General features: G+C 42.8%; 1 long non-coding RNA gene across 7 annotated transcripts in view; it reads right to left on the bottom strand.

Annotated features, from left to right (window-relative positions):
- The window catches only part of LOC137538597 (uncharacterized), an 887,672-nt gene that overhangs the window by 846,699 nt on the left and 22,385 nt on the right, over nt 1-18,588 (bottom strand). For 6 of the 7 annotated variants that reach the window (XR_011024839.1, XR_011024841.1, XR_011024844.1 and 3 more), the window contains exons 2-3: nt 17,681-17,783; nt 677-839 (exon numbers count right to left, since the gene is read on the bottom strand). This is a non-coding gene — a long non-coding RNA (uncharacterized lncRNA). The remainder of the gene's footprint in view (nt 1-676; nt 840-17,680; nt 17,784-18,588) is intronic. The other variant, XR_011024840.1, reaches the window with a different exon arrangement.

The raw sequence follows: 18,588 nt of genomic DNA, 5'->3' as shown, positions 1-18,588 counted from the left end.
CAGTACTCCTTACTGCTCTGTACTTCTTCCTGAGGCTTAGTCCTCTAAATTACTGTTGCACCAAACACTCTTACTCTGCTCAGGTGTCCAGAGGTTAGCAAATATATCTGATTATCGGTGATACTGCAGATCATCAATAATCTGGTATATATCTGTATTCCCAGTGATACTGCAGATCACCGGTAATCAGATCCTCTCTGTGTTACACCGATCGTTACACTTTTCTAATATTATTAATGTGTTGACCAATTCTTTCCTTAAGAGTCCTTGTGGTGCGGCCCACATACTGTAGGCCGCACTCACACCAGATTACATACAATACGTATGCAGTGGAACATGTAATAGAATTCCGAATCTTAAACGATTCCCCATTCACAGTGGAACGTATATCAGTTCGTTTAACCCCTTTTGCTACCCTACAGCATTTGCATCCCTTGAAGGGAAAGAAACCTTCCGATTGCCATCCTGCCAGTTTTGGCTGCCTAGGAGGCGCCACACAACTTGGGGGAAGTTTATTCTTCAGGTTAGAGGCTTTTCTATATATGAACGAGGGATTGGGGGGCAAAACTTCCCTCAAGACATGATCCCCCTGTAAGATATCCCAATGTTTATATATAATCTTCTCTGTTTGTTTATATTGGGCAGAAAAGTCTGAAAGAAAAACAAAAGGACTTACCTCATCTCCTCGTGGAATACACCAAACTGTCCCTTTCACAATTTGTCACTTCCTGCTGTACCTCATTCAGCCACCCCTCATCGTAACCCTGCAGGGATGTTCTTTTGTGGTGTGGAATAGCTTGTTCCAGCCTGGAGGGGATCTAACAAGTTACGTGAGATCTCTAAAAAAGAGACAAGATGGATTTATAATTTATAGTCATCGGTACCTAAAGGGTTAAATGTAGAATTGGACATTAATTGTTTTTTGAAATAATGCATAACTGGGGTGTAATGATAATGGATTACTGTCTCAACGATAAAGTCTTTTTCATATGATTATCTGCCTGAAATGATAATTTTATAATTATGTACAGTTAGGGATATGGGGGGACATCGCATGGTGTATGGGGTTATAATGGTTAGCATAGGAGTGTGATAATGTATAAAGGTGCATACACACATCAGACTATAGTCTTTGGAAAATGAAAGATCACAGATCAAGCTTACCACCCTTCATGTAGTATGAGAGCCATACTCTACACCAGGGGTCTCAAACTCAATTTACCTGGGGGCCGCAGGAGGCAAAGTCAGGATGAGGCTGGGCCGCATAAGGGATTTCACAAAAAAAGTCCTCATGTGCACACAGAACGTCTTCCCATGTAACTGTTATGATGGCATGTCATTTCCGCAATCAGCAGCTCCCGCCCCGCCCCTTGCATTGATTTTTATTTCGATTCAAAATCAAATTTACCCTGAAGCGAACTATTTTGCCTATTTTACCTTATAGTTCGCTTCAGTGCTCCCATTACAAGTAATCTGCCATGTCCCCGCCGCAAAACGAGGGCTGCAGAGCCCCCAAATCGCCCGGGGGGGGGGGGGGCAATCCGCCGGCATTTCCTGGAAGGGGCAGAGCTTTCAGCTTTAGCTCTGCCCCTCCTGACGTCAATCGCGGTGGATCGCCGCCTCTGCCCGCCCCTCTCACTCTTCCTTCACAGAGAGGGGCGGGGAGAGGCGGCGATCCGTGCGGCGATTGACGTCAGGAGAGGCAGAGCTACAGCTGGAAGCTCTGCCCCTCAGCGCAGTCGTGGATGTTTGCCCGGGGGATTTGGGGCCTCTGCAGCCCTCGTTTAGCGGCGGAGATGCGGCGGATTACTTGGGAGCACTGAAACGAACTATAAGGTAAAATAGGCAAAAAATAGTTCCCTTCCGTGTCTCTTTTGCTTTTGCCTGGCGCGGGCCACAACATATTGTATCGAGGGCCGCAAATGGCCCGCGGGCCGCGAGTTTGAGACCCCTGCTCTACACAGTCTTTTCTATGGAGCTGAACTCCACATTAGAAAAAAATCTTTGAAAGATGCTGCACACACAGATGCTGTACAGACACAAAAGATCAGTATCTGCAAAAGATCTGTTCCTGACAAAAATCCATTCCTGCAAATTGCAATGATAGTCTATGAGATCTGCAGATCATCATACACACATGATTTAACTGACATTCATCTGCAGATCAAGCAATCATCCGCAGATCTGAAAATCCATCCTGGTGGATCTGATCTGCAGATGAATGTCAGTTAAATCATGTGTGTATGATGATCTGTAGATCTCATAGACTATCATTGCAATTTGCAGGAATGGATTTTTGGCAGGAACAGATCTTTTGCAGCTACAGATCTTTTGGGTGTGTGCAGCATGTTTGTGTGCAGCATCTTGCAAAGATTCAGATTTTTTTTCTGATGGGGAGTTCAGCTCCATAGAAAAGACTGTGTAGGTATGGCTCTCATACTACATGGAAGGGGGTAAAACTGGTCTGTGATCTTTCATTTTCCAAACACTATAGTCTGATGTGTGTATGCACCTTTAGGGTAGGTCTTTGCAATGTAAGGGGATCGCTCAGACAAAGGCCTGCTGAGGGTCCTGATCGTTTTTTATAACATTTTAATTTCATTTTTAAATGCTTGAAATAATGTTTTTTTAGTGACGGAAGGAGGAGGGGTTTTGTGTTCTTAATGGCCAGTCCCGTCTAAGTTGTCAGCCTCTGATGAGTCAGTGTTCTGACGAAATGCATAGGGCGGAGCTACAGCGCACATGACTGGTTGAGGTAGTGGGTAGCGAGGAGTGCACAGCGAGCGTGGACCTGAGGCGGCAAGTGCTGAACGGTGACCGGGGGACCGAGAGCTGTTTGCTTAATGCCTGTTTATGCTTCTGGAATGTGAGTGCACCATTGTTTTAGAAACTTTTAATAAGTTTACAGTCTACACTATATTGGTGCTTTCAGTTGAAGTGTCTTGGAGATCAAGCTTGTGAGCTGTGGAGCGGCCTAGTGGAATCACATCCCCCATACGCTGTTAATCTTGCCTCCGGATATTGAGGAGGTTTTAGGGGTGAGTGCGGGCACATTGGGGGAGTGTCCATGCACTGGTGAGCATTGAGGTGATGGAGAGTTGTGTTGACACCTGGTGAGGAGAGCGGAGACTCTCTTAACGCAGTTATACACTATTTTTGCTTCTGTCTTTTTTTGTATGTGTAACGTAAAATTCCTGGATTGAGGAGACATACCTGGGAAGACAGTGGATCACCTTTTGGACCCTGCTTAGAAAGCAATTGGTTATAAACTGTGAGACTGTCATTTTCTCTTTCCTCTGAGACTGTGTGCGCCTTTTTTAAAAAATTTTTTTATTTTTTATAGTGTCTCCACCTCTTCCCCTCTAGATTGTAAACTCAAAAGGCCAGTGTAACGATCGGTGTAACACAGAGAGGAACTGCAGTCTCACCAGGAATACAGAATATACCCGATTATTGGTGATCCGCAGTATCACCGATAATCAGATATATCCACTAACCTCTGGACACCAGATAGAACAAGCGAGTGTTAGATGCAACAGTATACTTTGAGTACTTCACCAGAAGTATGTTCCTTCCTCTGGCCTAGACTCTCCAGGAGGGAGGAGCTAGGCTGAGGGGAGGAAGGACAGAGCGTGAGTGACACCCGAGAGGGAGGGTGTCACTAACAGGTCTGGGAACTGCCTCTAACAGTAAGGCCAGTTCTCGAGGTCGGCAAGCCAGGTCGTTAACACACAGACAGATAAGGTACAGATTCAGGAGGCAGATACAGAATCCAATAAACAGACAGGGTTTGGAAACGGAGTATCAGAATAGCACAGTACAGAATCAGGAGGCAAATACAGAGTCCAGGAATGAGCAGAGATTGGCAACAGGGTAACAGAAATAGCAAGGTACAGAATCAGAGTTCAGAGGGATGGTCAGACAGGCAGAAGGTCATAACAAATAATACAGTTCAATATTCCTAATGCTAAGGTGTGAGTTCCTTGATCATCAATACCTTTGGAAACTATGCTAGAACACAGATACAGACAAGGTCTGAGTGCTACCACGTAGTGATCGCAACGGCAAACAACCAGAGAATGACCAGCATCCAGTATATATAGCAAAGCACTCTCCAGCGCCTCCCCTAAGTGCTGGACCAATGGCAGGTGGTGAAAATGTCAGCTGACCCGCCTGGTCAGCTGACCCTTTTCTGGCTGTCATATAAGCTCTGCCTCTCAGCGCGCGCGCGCGCGCGTCCTTCTAAACCTGTATAGACTAGCAGTCCCAGCCACACCAGACATGTCTTGTAATGTGACCACTGATTCAAACGCGGAAACCGCCGCCCCGCTCTCCAAGCGAGCGGCGGTTTCCCCACGTCCAGCCGCAATGTCAGCTGCTTTGCCATGCGTGCAATCCGCCGCATCCAACGCGGACTCCACCGCTCTGCCCATGCGGCATGCGGTGGTTTCTTCGCGTTGTGCCGCCATGTTAGACGCGGAAACAGCCGCCTCACTCTGAGCCCTTGCGGCGGCTTTTCCGCGTTTCCTCACAGCCAGGCTCCTGCCCTAGTGTCTCCACCCCCTCCCCTCCAGGTTGTAAGCTCACAAAGCCAGACTCCTCCCCTAATGTCTCCACCCCTCCCCTCCAGGTTGTAAGCTCACAAAGCCAGACTCCTCCCCTAGTGTCTCCAACCTACTACCCTCTAGATTGTAAGTTCAAAAGGGCAGGCTCCTCCTCTAATGTCTCCACCCATCCCCTCTTCATTCTAAGTTCACAAGGCCAGACTCCTCCCCTAGTGTCTCTACCCCCCTCCCCTCCAGACTGTACGCTCACAAGGGCTGGGACCTCCTCCTAGTGTTTCTTATTCTGCTGTAAGTTACCATATGAACATGATGTACCAGTACTGGTGTCTCAAACCACTCATCAGCTACAGTGGTGTGAAAAACTATTTGCCCCCTTCCTGATTTCTTATTCTTTTGCATGTTTGTCACACAAATGTTTCTGCTCATCAAAAACCGTTAACTATTAGTCAAATATAACATAATTGAACACAAAATGCAGTTTTAAATGATGGTTTTTATTATATAGGGAGAAAAAAAAACTCCAAACCTACATGGCCCTGTGTGAAAAAGAAATTGCCCCCTGAACCTAATAACTGGTTGGGCCACCCTTAGCAGCAATAACTGCAATCAAGCGTTTGCGATACCTTGCAAGGAGTCTTTTACAGCGCTCTGGAGGAATTTTGGCCCACTCATCTTTGCAGAATTGTTGTAATTCAGCTTTATTTGGGGGTTTTCTAGCATGAACCGCCTTTTTAAGGTCATGCCACAACATCTCAATAGGATTCAGGTCAGGACTTTGACTAGGCCACCCCAAAGTCTTCATTTTGTTTTTCTTCAGCCAATCAGAGGTGAATTTGCTGGTGTGTTTTGGGTCATTGTCCTGCTGCAGCACCCAAGATCGCTTCAGCTTGAGTTGACGAACAGATGGCCGGACATTCTCCTTCAGGATTTTTTGGTAGACAGTAGAATTCATGGTTCCATCTATCACAGCAAGCCTTCCAGGTCCTGAAGCAGCAAAACAACCCCAGACCATCACACGACCACCACCATATTTTACTGTTGGTATGATGTTCTTTTGCTGAAATGCTGTGTTACTTTCTTATGGTGGAGTCGTGAACACTGACCTTAATTGAGGCAAGTGAGGCCTGCAGTTCTTTAGATGTTGTCCAAGGATACAGAGGCAGGTAATTGTATAGAGAACATGCCTCTGTGTCCTAATATGATTTTACAAACCCACCTCGGGTTCTCTTTAACCACTTGAGGACTGCGGTGTTGAACCGCCCCTAAAGACCAGGCCATTTTTCATAAATTGGGCCACTGCAGCTTTAAGGGCCCACTGCAGGACCGCACAACTCAGCACACAAGTGATTCCCCCCCCCCCTTTCTCCCCACCAACAGAGCTCTCTGTTGGTAGGGTCTGATCACTCCCCCAATGTTTATTATTTTTTTTACAGCGATCGGCTGTAATAAGCTTCAGCCTATCACTGCCGATTGTTTCTGTGTCCCCCAGGAGGACAGCTGGCTGTCCCCAGTACAGCGCTGCCTTAGATCGCAGCGCTGTACAGGTATATTAGACGGCGGTTTTGCCGACTAACAGTCTCCGAGCGGCGATCGCCGCCTGGAGATTGAAGGCGGAGCAGAGATGCGCTCTCCTGCTAGCCCCATAGTTGGCCATTCACGCCAATCTGTGTGGAGTGGTCCTGGGGCTGCTGCCGCATTCACGCCAATTGGCAAGGAGCGGTCGGCAAGAAGTTAATGCAGCATGCGGCTTTTAGGATCGCCTGAAACAAAGGGAAAATTTGGGATCGGAAAGAGTCATTTGCGCAAATAATGATAAACAGCAGTAATTGATCTTACCGCCACTGAGTGTTCACTTGAATAGACAGGGCTTAAACGATGAGCACCATGGCCCGTCGTTTAGCGCCACAGGATGCCCGTCTGAACGAGCCCTTAGCAACGAAAAAGTACATTTGAAAGCATTCCCTGCGGTTAAAAACATTATTTTCACTGCAGAAAGCAGTACAAGACAGCTTATCGCTTGCTAACCGGCAAATATAATCATTGCTGGCTGAATTTCTCTACCTCTGTCTTGATTCTGCTCCCTCCCTCTACTGAACAGACACGTTGTCCTGGCAACAGCGGAGTCACTTCAGCAGAAAAGGAGGGGGCAGAATGAAGACACAGGTAGAGAGATTCTTGACGGCAATTATTACATTTGCCGATTAGCAACAGATAAGTAAGCTTCTAAAGGCACATACACGATGTACTTTTTCAAACAACGGGTCCGTCAGACCCTCCCACGGGGCGGTCGTTCTGATGACAGTTGCACGTGAGTACAAGCTGTCGGCAGACTGATAAGACTGTTTTTGACTGATCCGGCGACGGAGTGTGTATGCGCCTCTATACTCTCTGCAGTAAAAATAAATGTCTGGGTTACTTCAGAATAGAAGATGTGTTACTGCAGGTTACTGGAGTCCAGAAGATGTGTTCAGGACACAACAAATTCCCAGTCAAGATAAATGAGACCTGTATAATGATATAAACGACGGAAAGTGCAATTAGTATCAATTGCAGTTTTTACTACATCTCTGCCTCTCTTACAGAATCAATGCAATCAGAAAGGTCATGTGAGATAGGATAAGTGAGCAAACCGACTACAGAGGCAAAGTGCAGCACTTTGCGGTGCCTGTAAGTTCTAATGTTGCCTTTGAAATACATTTTTGGGCGCAGAAAATGACCATGGGTTCCAGACATATGTACAGTTGTGCCCATAAGTTTCTTCCAAAACACATCCATCGCTCTCCAACCTTTAAAATATTTAAGAGCTTCCTCAAAATTCACTTTTTCTGACGAGCATTCCCCTCCAACCTCTGGTCAAGTCATACTCCTTACTAGATAACCTAAAAACACACTGGCCCATATGCAATTAACTTTTTCTCCTGAGGTTTCTCCATGGTGATATTTTCACAACTTGTCATTAAATGCCTTTTAACCACTTTACCCCAAAGCGGTTTTTACCCTAACGGACCAGAGCGATTTTCACCTTTCAGTGCTCATCCCTTTCATTTGCCAATAGCTTAATCACTGCTAATCATAATGAAATGATCTATATCTTGTTTTTTTCACGCCCAATTGGGCTTTTTGGGGTTGATATTTGTTTTCAGTAATGACTTTATTTTCTATGCATTTTAAAGGGAAATACAGGGAAAAAATGAAAAAATACACTATTTCCCAAATTTAATCCCCCTATGGTTTTAATATAAACACTGCTACTGTACATAAAACCCACACATTTTATCTGCCTATTTGTCCTGGTTATCACAACATTTTAATTATGTCCCTAGTACAAAGTATGGTGACAATACATCATTTGGAAATAAAGGTGTATTTTTTGGGGGTGTTTTTTCCCCACTATTTTCACGTGCACGTGCACGGGGATGCACGTGCACCCGCAGGAGCGCGCTCGTGCACGCGCGCACGTGCACAGCAGCAGCAACACTGTCTGACTTATAAAAACGTCCTGGAGCCATTAAGAGGCCGTTTTTATAAGTCAGCATGTCATTAAGTGGTTAAAGCACCAGCAAGCAAGAAAATACTCAAAATAATTTTGATAGTACTTTTTCACCAACTTTTAGGTACTTTTTCAATTGTAAAATGCTGAAAAGTTGTTTAAACAGAAGATGAAAATTATCTCATAGTTACATAGTTATTTTGGTTGAAAAAAGACATACGTCCATCGAGTTCAACCAGTACAAAGTACAACTCCAGCCTGCTCCCTCACATATCCCTGTTGATCCAGAGGAAGGCGAAAAAACTCCAGATGGCAATCAGATAAAATCCCTGGATCAACATCATTAGGCATTACCTAGTAATTGTAGCGATGGATGTCTTTCAACGCAAGGAAAGCATCTAAGCCCCCTTTAAATGCAGGTATAGAGTTTGCCATAACGACTTCCTGTGGCAATGCATTCCACATCTTAATCACTCTTACTGTAAAGAACCCTTTCCTAAATAAATGGCTAAAACGTTTTTCCTCCATGCGCAGATCATGTCCTCTAGTCCTTTGAGAAGGCCTAGGGACAAAAAGCTCATCCGCCAAGCTATTATATTGCCCTCTGATGTGTTAATTAGATCTCCTCTAAGGCGTCTTTTCTCTAGACTAAATAAACCCAGTTTATCTAACCTTTCTTGGTAAGCGAGACCTTCCATCCCACGTATCAATTTTGTTGCTCGTCTCTGCACCTGCTCTAAAACTGCAATATCTTTTTTGTAATGTGGTGCCCAGAACTGAATTCCATATTCCAGATGTGGCCTTACTAGAGAGTTAAACAGGGGCAATATTATGCTAGCATATCGAGTTTTTATTTCTCTTTTAATGCATCCCAAAATTTTGTTAGCTTTAGCTGCAGCGGCTTGGCATTGAGTACGATTATTTAACTTGTTGTCGATGAGTACTCCTAAGTCCTTCTCCAAGTTTGATGTCCCCAACTGTATCCCATTTATTTTGTATGGTGCTAGACCATTGGTACGACCAAAATGCATGACTTTACATTTTTCAACATTGAATTTCATCTGCCATTTATGTGCCCATATAGCCATCCTATCCAGATCCTGTTGCAATATGTCACTATCTTCTTGAGAGTTGATGATTCTGCACAATTTTGTATCATCTGCAAAAATAGCAACATTGCTCGCTACTGCATCTACTAGGTCATTAATAAATAAATTGAAGAGCACTGGACCTAATACAGACCCCTGTGGGACCCCACTGCTAACAGTCTCCCATTTTGAGTACGATCCATTGACCACAACTCTTTGTTTTCTGTCCATTAGCCAGTTCCCTATCCATGCAGACTCTTCCCCAGTCCTTGCATCCTCAACTTTTGCACCAGACTTTTGTGGGGAACAGTGTCGAAGGCCTTTGCAAAGTCCAAGTATATCACATCTACAGCATTCCCAATATCCATATTAGCATTCACTACCTCATAAAAGCTGAGAGTGTTAGTCAAACAGGACCTGTCTTTAGTAAACCCATGTTGATGCTGAGAAATAAGATTCTTTTCTACTATGAAGTCATGTATAGTATCTCTTAGTAACCCCTCAAATAGTTTGCATACAACTGATGTTAAGCTTACAGGTCTATAATTTCCTGGATCTGATTTTTTTTCCCTTCTTAAATAATGGGAAAACGTGGGCTGTACGCCAATCCACTGGGACTCTGCCAGTTGAAAGAGAGTCACAAAAGATAAGATAAACAGGTTTATCTATAACTGAACTTAATTCCCTTAGGACCCAAGGATGCATGCCATCCGGGCCAGGTGCCTTGTCTAATTTTAATTTATTTAGTCTTGCCTTCACTGCTTCCTGCGTTAAAGGGACACTTAGGTCAAACAAAAAAAAATGAGATTTACTCACCTAGGGCTTCCAATAGCCCCCTGCAGCTGTCCGGTACCCTCGCCGTCTCCCTCCGATCCTCCTGGCCCCGCCGGCAGCCACTTCCTGTTTCGGTGACAGGAGCTGACAGGCTGGAGACGCGAGTGATTCTTCGCGTTCCCAGACACATTAGCACCCTCTATGCTGCTATATGGTATATGATATAGCAGCATAGATGGCGCTATTGTGGCTAGGAACGCAAAGAATCACTCGCGTCCCCAGCCTGTCAGCTCCTGTCACCGAAACAGGAAGTGGCTGCCGGCGTGCCCAGGAGGATCGGAGGGCACCGGACAGCTGCAGGGGGCTATTGGAAGCCCCAGGTGAGTAAACCTCATTTTTTTTGTTTGACTTAAGTGTCCCTTTAAGTATTTAATATTACAGTTAGAAGATTGAGACTCTTCTACCTCTGTAATTTGCAACAGTGCTGTTTCCTTTGTGAAGACAGAAGCAAAGAAAGCATTTAATAACTCTGCCTTACCTTGGTCATCCACCATTGAGTTCTCACCCTCATCCTTTAGGAGTCCTATACAGTCAACCTTTCTTTTTTTAGAGTTGATGTACTTGTAAAACTTTTTTAGGTTAGATTTGATATCCCTAGCGATATGATTTTCAGCTTCGATCTTTGCCAGCCTAATTTCTTTTTTACAATTTTTATTGCACTCCTTATAATTGCTTAGTGCAGCCTCGGTCCCCTCCTGTTTTAGGACCTTTTAGGCATTCCTTTTCCTCTTATTTTATCCCTAACCTTTCTATTCATCCATAGAGGCCTTTTTTTATTCCTAGACATTTTGTTTCCATATGGGATATACATACTACAATATTGGTTGAGAATAAGTTTAAAAGCTTGCCATTGCCCTTCAGTGTCTTCCCCTTGTAGTATATCTCCTTGGAGATAACACTGCCTCTAGGTATGCATATTGTATACTACCCCACATCTTGTTTCCCCCTATTCCTTTAGATTGTAAGCTCCCAAGGGCAGGGCTCTCTCAGCCTTTTATGTTTTGGAATTTGATATTCATTATGTGTCTTGTAATTTGTTATACATGTTATTCACCATGTTACATTTGTCATTGTAATTACTATGTCTACCAAATCTGTATTTTGTACCTGTGTCTATAATTGATGTATACTGTTGTCTGTATTATTGCATAACCCATGTTTGTTTCTTATTTTTTACAGCGCCACAGAATATGTTGACACTTTATGAAGCAATAATAATAGGGGTTCTATCTCCTTATTGCTGTAACAAAAGATAAAATAAACATTCTGACTGAATTTCTGCCTTTAAATAGGTATTTTAACCAAGGATTGAACTTCATTCCAATCAGTAGCTGATACCCCCTTTCCCACAAGGAATCTTTACCTTTTCTCAAATAGATTATTGGAGGGGTCTGTCTGGCTGATATTGTGCTGAAACCCCTCCCACAGTGTGATGTCAGGACCTAGGTCATGACAGTTTGCTGTCTATAAACCTTGTTGCATTGTGGCAAATAACGTCTTTTTCCAACTGCCAAACAAACAATTTGTATATCAGGGTGAGGGAATATTTTCTAATGGGCAAACACTGACTAAACAATCTATAAATGAATATTGTAATTGTATTCATTATGTTATTTTTCACTACAGCTCCTCTTTAAGATTTTAAAACAAAAAAGCCTTGCAGGTATTCAATAAAAATGACAAATAAAAGTAACTACAAAAATTATCCAAAATGATCTTCAGCTGTGTTTAGAATTTATTTTTTAAAATTAACAATTTAAAAAAAAAGTGCCCCCTTACAGCAAAGTTATGGAAAAGCCTTTTAAAATAATTAACTATAAATGCATGCAGCAATAAATGTCTTAAAATGAACAGATTGAAGGGAGAGGAAGTTAATAAAGTGTTGCGGAGTTCCTGCATCTTGTTATATGCTGGCTGCCTGTCATCCTGCAAGAACTGTTTATTTACATTGCGATGGTCCAAGGCCAATATCAATTTGTCTAAATCTAGATGACTGAGAGGGATTAAATTATTGAAGATGTAGCCTTTCTAGTTTAATCATGCCCGAAAGCAGCATATTTTCTCCCCCGTAGCAGCCCGGCTGAAACAAAAGGCAGTTTTAAGTGACAAGCCCTCCGTTTCTGACAGGATGCAGATACATGGCGGTTTTGAAAAACGAGAACTTCTGTCAATTATACGCTTGCTTCAAGACAATTCACTTACCAAAGAGCGTTTCATGCTCAGCATGCTAAACAAGCCGTTTGTTTTAGTTTAAAGCATCTTCTCCCTTTGATCAGCCATCTCGATGAATATTAAGAAATATAGGAAGCACCCACGAAAACAATTGTTCACCGCAGCAAATCGCAATATTTGTCATTGTGCATCGGCGCTATAAACGTTACAATTTCACAAGCTGCGGGACAAAAGTTTCTCTCATTTTTTTATATTTTTCTTTTCCCTGCTGCGGAAGCTGCTTTGTTTCTGTAATAAAATATCGTTGTGATCTAATGGGGCGTACAGAGGCAGAGAAAGCATTATTCTGTTTATCTGAGCCTAAAGAAAGACATAAGGGAGCTGGGAGAAAGCTGGATGTTCGGCACTTACTTACAGCTGAATTACCTTACAGGAAAGTGAGCGTAGCAGTCTCACAACGGGACTTAGGCCTCGTTTACATCAGGGATGTGTTTGTGCGTTTTTCACAGCGCATTGCGCTGTGCGTTCTACAAGGTATTGATTTTTCCATATAAAGTGCCTGGTTCACATCTATGCGCTGCACTGAGCTGCGTTACAGAAATGTAGAGTTGCAGGCATTTCTGTGTGTTGAGCTGTAAAGTGCACATCGATGCAAGTGAATGGGTAGAAGTGCACTGAAGCGCATGCATTTTTTACCCCAATTGAAAAAAAAAACATTTTCAAATTAACCACTTTACCCCCATGCGTACGAATTTCTCCGTCCCTTTTTCCATTCCTTTCACCACCATGGACGGAAAAATCTGTACTTTCCGCGCTCCCGCTCGCTCTAGCGCACACTCCCGCTCATAAACACGCCGCCGGCCGCTCGCCCGGAGATCATTGAACGGGAAAATCCATTCCCGTTCATTGATCTAAGCCCCGCAATGATCCGATGCTTCTCCGATAAGCAGCGCGATCATTGTGAAAAAAAAAAACTTTCACAGCCTCCTAGTACTTCCTGCAAGCGTCCGGAAGGACGCTTGCAGGTCGCATTAAACAAAAAGTTACTGTTGCCATCGTGTGGCCAAATAGTAAAACTACACCCTAAAACATTTTTCACATACAAATAAATTAGTTTTACACAAAAAATTAACTCCTTACCTCCCACACTCCCCAGTTATTTTTTTTTTGTTATTAAAAAAAAAAATTACAATTAAAAAAAAAATACATAAATAGTTACCTTAGGGACTGAACTTTTTAAATATTTATGTCAAGAGGGTATAACACTGTTACTTTATAAACTATGGGCTTGTAATTAGGGATGGACGCAAAATTGAAAAAAATGCACCTTTATTTCCAAATAAAATATTGGCGCCAAACATTGTGATAGGGACATAATTTAAACAGTTTTATAACTGGGACAAATGGGCAAATACATTTCATGGGTTTTAATTACAGTAGCATGCATTATTTAAAAACTATAAAGGCCGAAAATAATTAATTTTCCCATTAAAACACATTTAGAATAAAATAATTCTTGGCATAATGTCCCACCTAAAGAAAGCCTAATTGGTGGCGAAAAAAACAAGATATAGTTCATTTCATTGCGATAAGTAATAATAAAGTTATAGACGAATGAATGGAAGGAGCGCTGAAAGGTGAAAATTGCTCTGGTGGTCAAGGGGTAAAAACCCTCAGTTGGGAAGTGGTTAAAACAAATCTTTATTGACAACTGCTACAATAAGCAAAACATGCTTAAAAAAAGGCGTTTAGGCGCATGTAAAAGCATGGGTCCGCTTAAAAAAGCACACCGCAACTCACTGAAACGCACCAACGCATGTGTTTATTATCACGCACTTTAACATGTTTCTCAACACACCCAATGTGAACGAGGCCTTATTGCCTGTCATCACTGCCATAAACAATCCCAAAAACAAGATTTCAGTTCAAAAGCCACGCAAACGATTGTTTTACACCTTTGTGCTCATACTGTGCATCTTGAGCTGCTGGTGTACAGTGCAGACACCGGCCAACCGTTTTCAAGGTTTAAAGAGGAGCTCTACTGATTGATCCTGTAGAGACATATAGTAGAACACAGTCAATTACTCTGGATACCCACTTTTATGGTAATTTTCCTGGTTTCAGCATCAGAAACACTACCTATATCTATATATTGCTGTATATTTGTATGTAGCCCCACCCTCACAGTAATGCTTAGCCTAGGCTGGTTAGCTATGTGGAATTTCCCCCTCCCCAGAGCATCCTGGGAGACCAGGTAAGTCAGGCGTGCTACCTGAAGGCAGAAAGCTTAGAAAAAAATTATACAGTTGAGGCCTCAGCTGTCACCAAGGTTCAGAGATGCGAAAACCTATAGACCTGGCAATTAGTTCAATAAAAATTGGAAGGGGACTCCAGCATTGTTTTTGAAGATCGTCAAGCCCAAGGGGTCCTTTTGTTTCTGAGATAGATCAGAAGACTTTTGACACATTTTTAACCCAAATGGAGCCCTGCCTAAGGAATTTTACCACAGTTTAGGAAGACAAACTTCCAAGATTCATGGGCTATAAGAACAATATATCAGGGTCTTCAGTGGATGTTCATCAAAGTTCCTCCTCCACCCTGACTTTGTCGAACAAAGGTCATACATGGCATTCTGGCACTGAATTTTTTTGGCACTTGCCCTGCTGCCGCATAAATTTGGGGGGTGGGAGGGATGTTAAATACTATTCCCTCTCCAAGACGTCACAATTCAGAGGGAAAAGTAATTTAGGGTCTGGCAATCGCCGGATGCCTGAATTAACTATGCGCGGGGCGTGGACTATAGCAATACTGCTATAGCCATGCCAAGCTTCGGGGCTACACGGCTCGAAGAGGGTGCCAGAAAGCAGGGCTGTAGAGTCGGTACAAAAATCTTCTGACTCCAACTCCGAGTCCTCAGTTTATGAAACCACGACTCCGGGTATCCAAAATTGCTCAGACTCCTCGACACCGACTCCTTAGTCTAATACTTAACAGGGCTGTGGATTTTGTACAAAAATTATACGACTCCAACTCCTCAGTTTATGAAATCAACGACTCCGACTCCAACTCCGACTCAGGGTGCCCATATTGCCCCGACTCCGACTCCTCGACTCCGACGCCAACTCCACAGCCCTGCCAGAAAGCCCTGCTTCTAAACACAGTTAATTTTGCAAGATTATATAGAAACACTGATGAAGGATCAAAGAATTTCAGGGTTCTACTCCCCAATATTTCTAACAAGAAAAAAGACAGGAGATTGGGGACCGGTGTTAGATTTAAAGATGTTGAATCGTACTTTGTAATTCCCATGTTCAAGATGGAGACGTTACAGTTGGTGTTATTAGCAAAGTAGATGACTGGCTTTGCTCAATATTTCTAAAAAAAAAAACCGCTTATTTTTACATTCCCATACACCCTTCATTATAGTGCTTTTTACGTTTTGTTGTGGCAGACCTCCACCTGCAATTTACATGCCTTCCCTTTGGTCCTGCTACTTCACCAAGGGCTTTTTCAAAGGTGTTCTTGTGCTGGGAATACACGTTTCGTTTTTGCCTTCGTTTTAGCCTTCGATTCGTTCAGTAAACGAATCGAGTGTTGAAAACGTATGTGAAAATAGTCATAATCTCATTATAGTTTCGATTAATAGACCCCAAAAACGAACGACTAGTGATCGAACATGTTTGATATTATCTCTCTTTATCCATCTAATCGAGCCATTGGTAGGCTTGATGGCTGTTCAGATCGATTATATATTCGTTTATGTTAGTCCGTCCCTGTAAAAAGGGATTTTCGTTTCGTTTCTTTGCAGCCTTCGATCATTGGAAAAACGAAACCATCAGAATCGAAAAAAAAACCGAAACCGTGGGTGGTGATATTAACCGTACGTTCGATTATTTCGGGAACGAAAAGGACAAAAGGCACAATCGAAACGAAGGCTGAAACGAAGGCAAAAACGAAACGTGTATTCCCAGCATTAGTGGTTATTGAACATTTAGGGGGACCGAAAGGTAAGAGTCATACATTACCTAGCCGACATTCTTATCATGCCAAAAGATCAAGGAACAATAGAAACACATCGAGATCTAGGGCTGCAATGGCATGAAATATTTATGGTATGATAACCATCTCAATAAATACCACCATATGATGGTATCACGGTATACAGTATTACACAATTATTAAATTTAAGTATATATATGTTACGGCCAGAACCCAAGGTCTGGCCATTTCGGGATACGGCTAGCCAATACCCAAACTGGCCAGCTACTGCGGCCAATGCAGGAAATGTTTTTAACCAGTTTGGCCTATCTGGATGAGCTTCCTCGTGTCTGCGTGGGTTTCCTCCGGGCACTCCCGTTTCCTACCACATACCAAAAGCATACAGATAAATGAATTTGCTTCCCCCTGATATTGGCCTGAAACTACAATTACCCACAATTACCCACATACATTTTTTATTAAAAAAATAAATAAAAAAAATACAATAAAAAAAAACAAAAACAACACAAATAGTTACCCAAGGGTCTGAACTTTTTAAATATGCATATCAAGAGAGTATGTTATTATATTATTTAAAATTATAAGCTTATAAATAGTGATGGACGCAAATTTAAAAAATGCACCTTTATTTCTAAATGAAATATCGGCACCATAAATTGTGATAGGGACATCGTTTAAACGGTGTAATAACCGGGACAGATGGGCAAATAAAATACATGAGTTTTAATTACGGTAGCGTATATTAATTTCAAACTATAATGGCCAAAAACTGAGAAATAATGATTTTTTTTCATTTCTTTCTTAAGCTTCCTGTTAAAATGGATTTAGAAAAAAATAATTCTTAGCAAAATGTACCCCCCAAAAGAAAGCCTAATTAGTGGCGGAAAAAACAAGATATAGATCAATTCATTGTGATAAGTAGCAATAAAGTTATAGGCGAATGAATGGGAGGGGAACGTTGCTCGGACGCATGAGATTTTCGGCACTGCGGTGCTGAACCGGTTAAAGAACTGACTTTGGCCAGCCAGACCAAAGCTGTCTGGCCAAGTCCCGAAACAAGTGCAGCGGGCTGCAGTGCGAGTGTCACTGATATCCCCCAGGGTCCCTCTAACCTCTCCATGTTAAATCCCTCCTGACTTCCGCTCGCCATGTCCTTTCTCTTCTCTCACAGTGACGGTGAAATAGATGAGGCAGCCACCCTCCCAGAAGCTCGCCTGTGGTCTATCTGCGGCTTCTTTTTGCAGCCACTTGCTTTGCTGGTATTCACTGCCCAATGAAGTAGAAATAGGGCAACGAATACCAGCAAAGCATGTGGCTGCAATAGGAAGCCACAGAGAGACCAGTGACCACACACACAGGCCCGCTGACCCTCAATTTCACCGTCCCTGTGAGAGGACAAGCGAGCGGACGTTGGGACGCAGTATGGAGAAGATAGAGGGAGCCTGGGGATGTCGGACACTACCGCAGCCGCAGTAAGTCCTCATCATATGTCAATAAGGCAGAACGGTAGCATAGTGGATAGCAACTCTCACCTTGCAGCAATGGGTTCCCAGTTGGAATCTCAGCCAGGGCACTATCTGCAGTTAATATGTTCTCCCCGTGTCTGCGTGGGTTTCCTCCGGGCACTCCCGTTTCCTACCACATACCAAAAGCAAAAAGATAAATGAATTTGCTTCCCCCTAATATTGGCCTGAAAATACAAAGGGCATATAAGTATGGTAGGATTAGACTGCGTGCCACTTTGAAGGACAGTTAGTTAAAAGAATATATATTTTGTAAAATGCTGCGGAAGATGTTGGTGCGATATAAATACTAAATAATCTAAATCAGCTCAGAGATATTGTTAACTCCCATTGTGGTCACACTGCCTACCAAGAGATAAGTCATGAACCTCCCCCCCCCCCCCCCCCCCACAAACACACACACTTTCGAATAGGTCCTTTGCAGCACCTCAAGCAAAACCATACTTCTATTTTGTATCGGAAAGTTTAAAGTTCACTTTTAAAGATTTTACTGTCTCCTGTGTTTTTCAGATCCCAAACTAAAAAATCTTGACCAATGAAAGCCGTTTACACTCTTCTGTTCCAATATGCAAGCAGCAGTCATGTGCCTCTGCTTCCTCTCACTATCTCCTACAGTATATTAGCTATATTTGATTCTATTATTACTATTGATTAGTGCTGATCGGATACCTCATTATCCTATTCGAGTTTGGTCGAATTCGGATAGTAAACTATCCGAATTCACTCGAAGTTTGATATTCGAGGTAGTCGAATATCCGATTCGACCTCGGATATCCGACGTCACTATCCGATTCTGTATTCGAGTAAAATATTCGAGATGGCCTTAAATAGCTTTTAAAACTTGTATTTTAGGTCAATGATGCATGAAACCACCTTTTTTATGAAGAAAAACATCAAGTGATTATGTGGTGATGCAG

This window comes from Hyperolius riggenbachi, chromosome 11 (genome assembly GCF_040937935.1).
Source record: "Hyperolius riggenbachi isolate aHypRig1 chromosome 11, aHypRig1.pri, whole genome shotgun sequence".
Classification (NCBI taxonomy): Eukaryota; Metazoa; Chordata; class Amphibia; order Anura; family Hyperoliidae; genus Hyperolius; species Hyperolius riggenbachi.
Note: the sequence above shows the minus strand (reverse complement) of the source record. Positions and strands in the feature narration are given on the sequence as shown.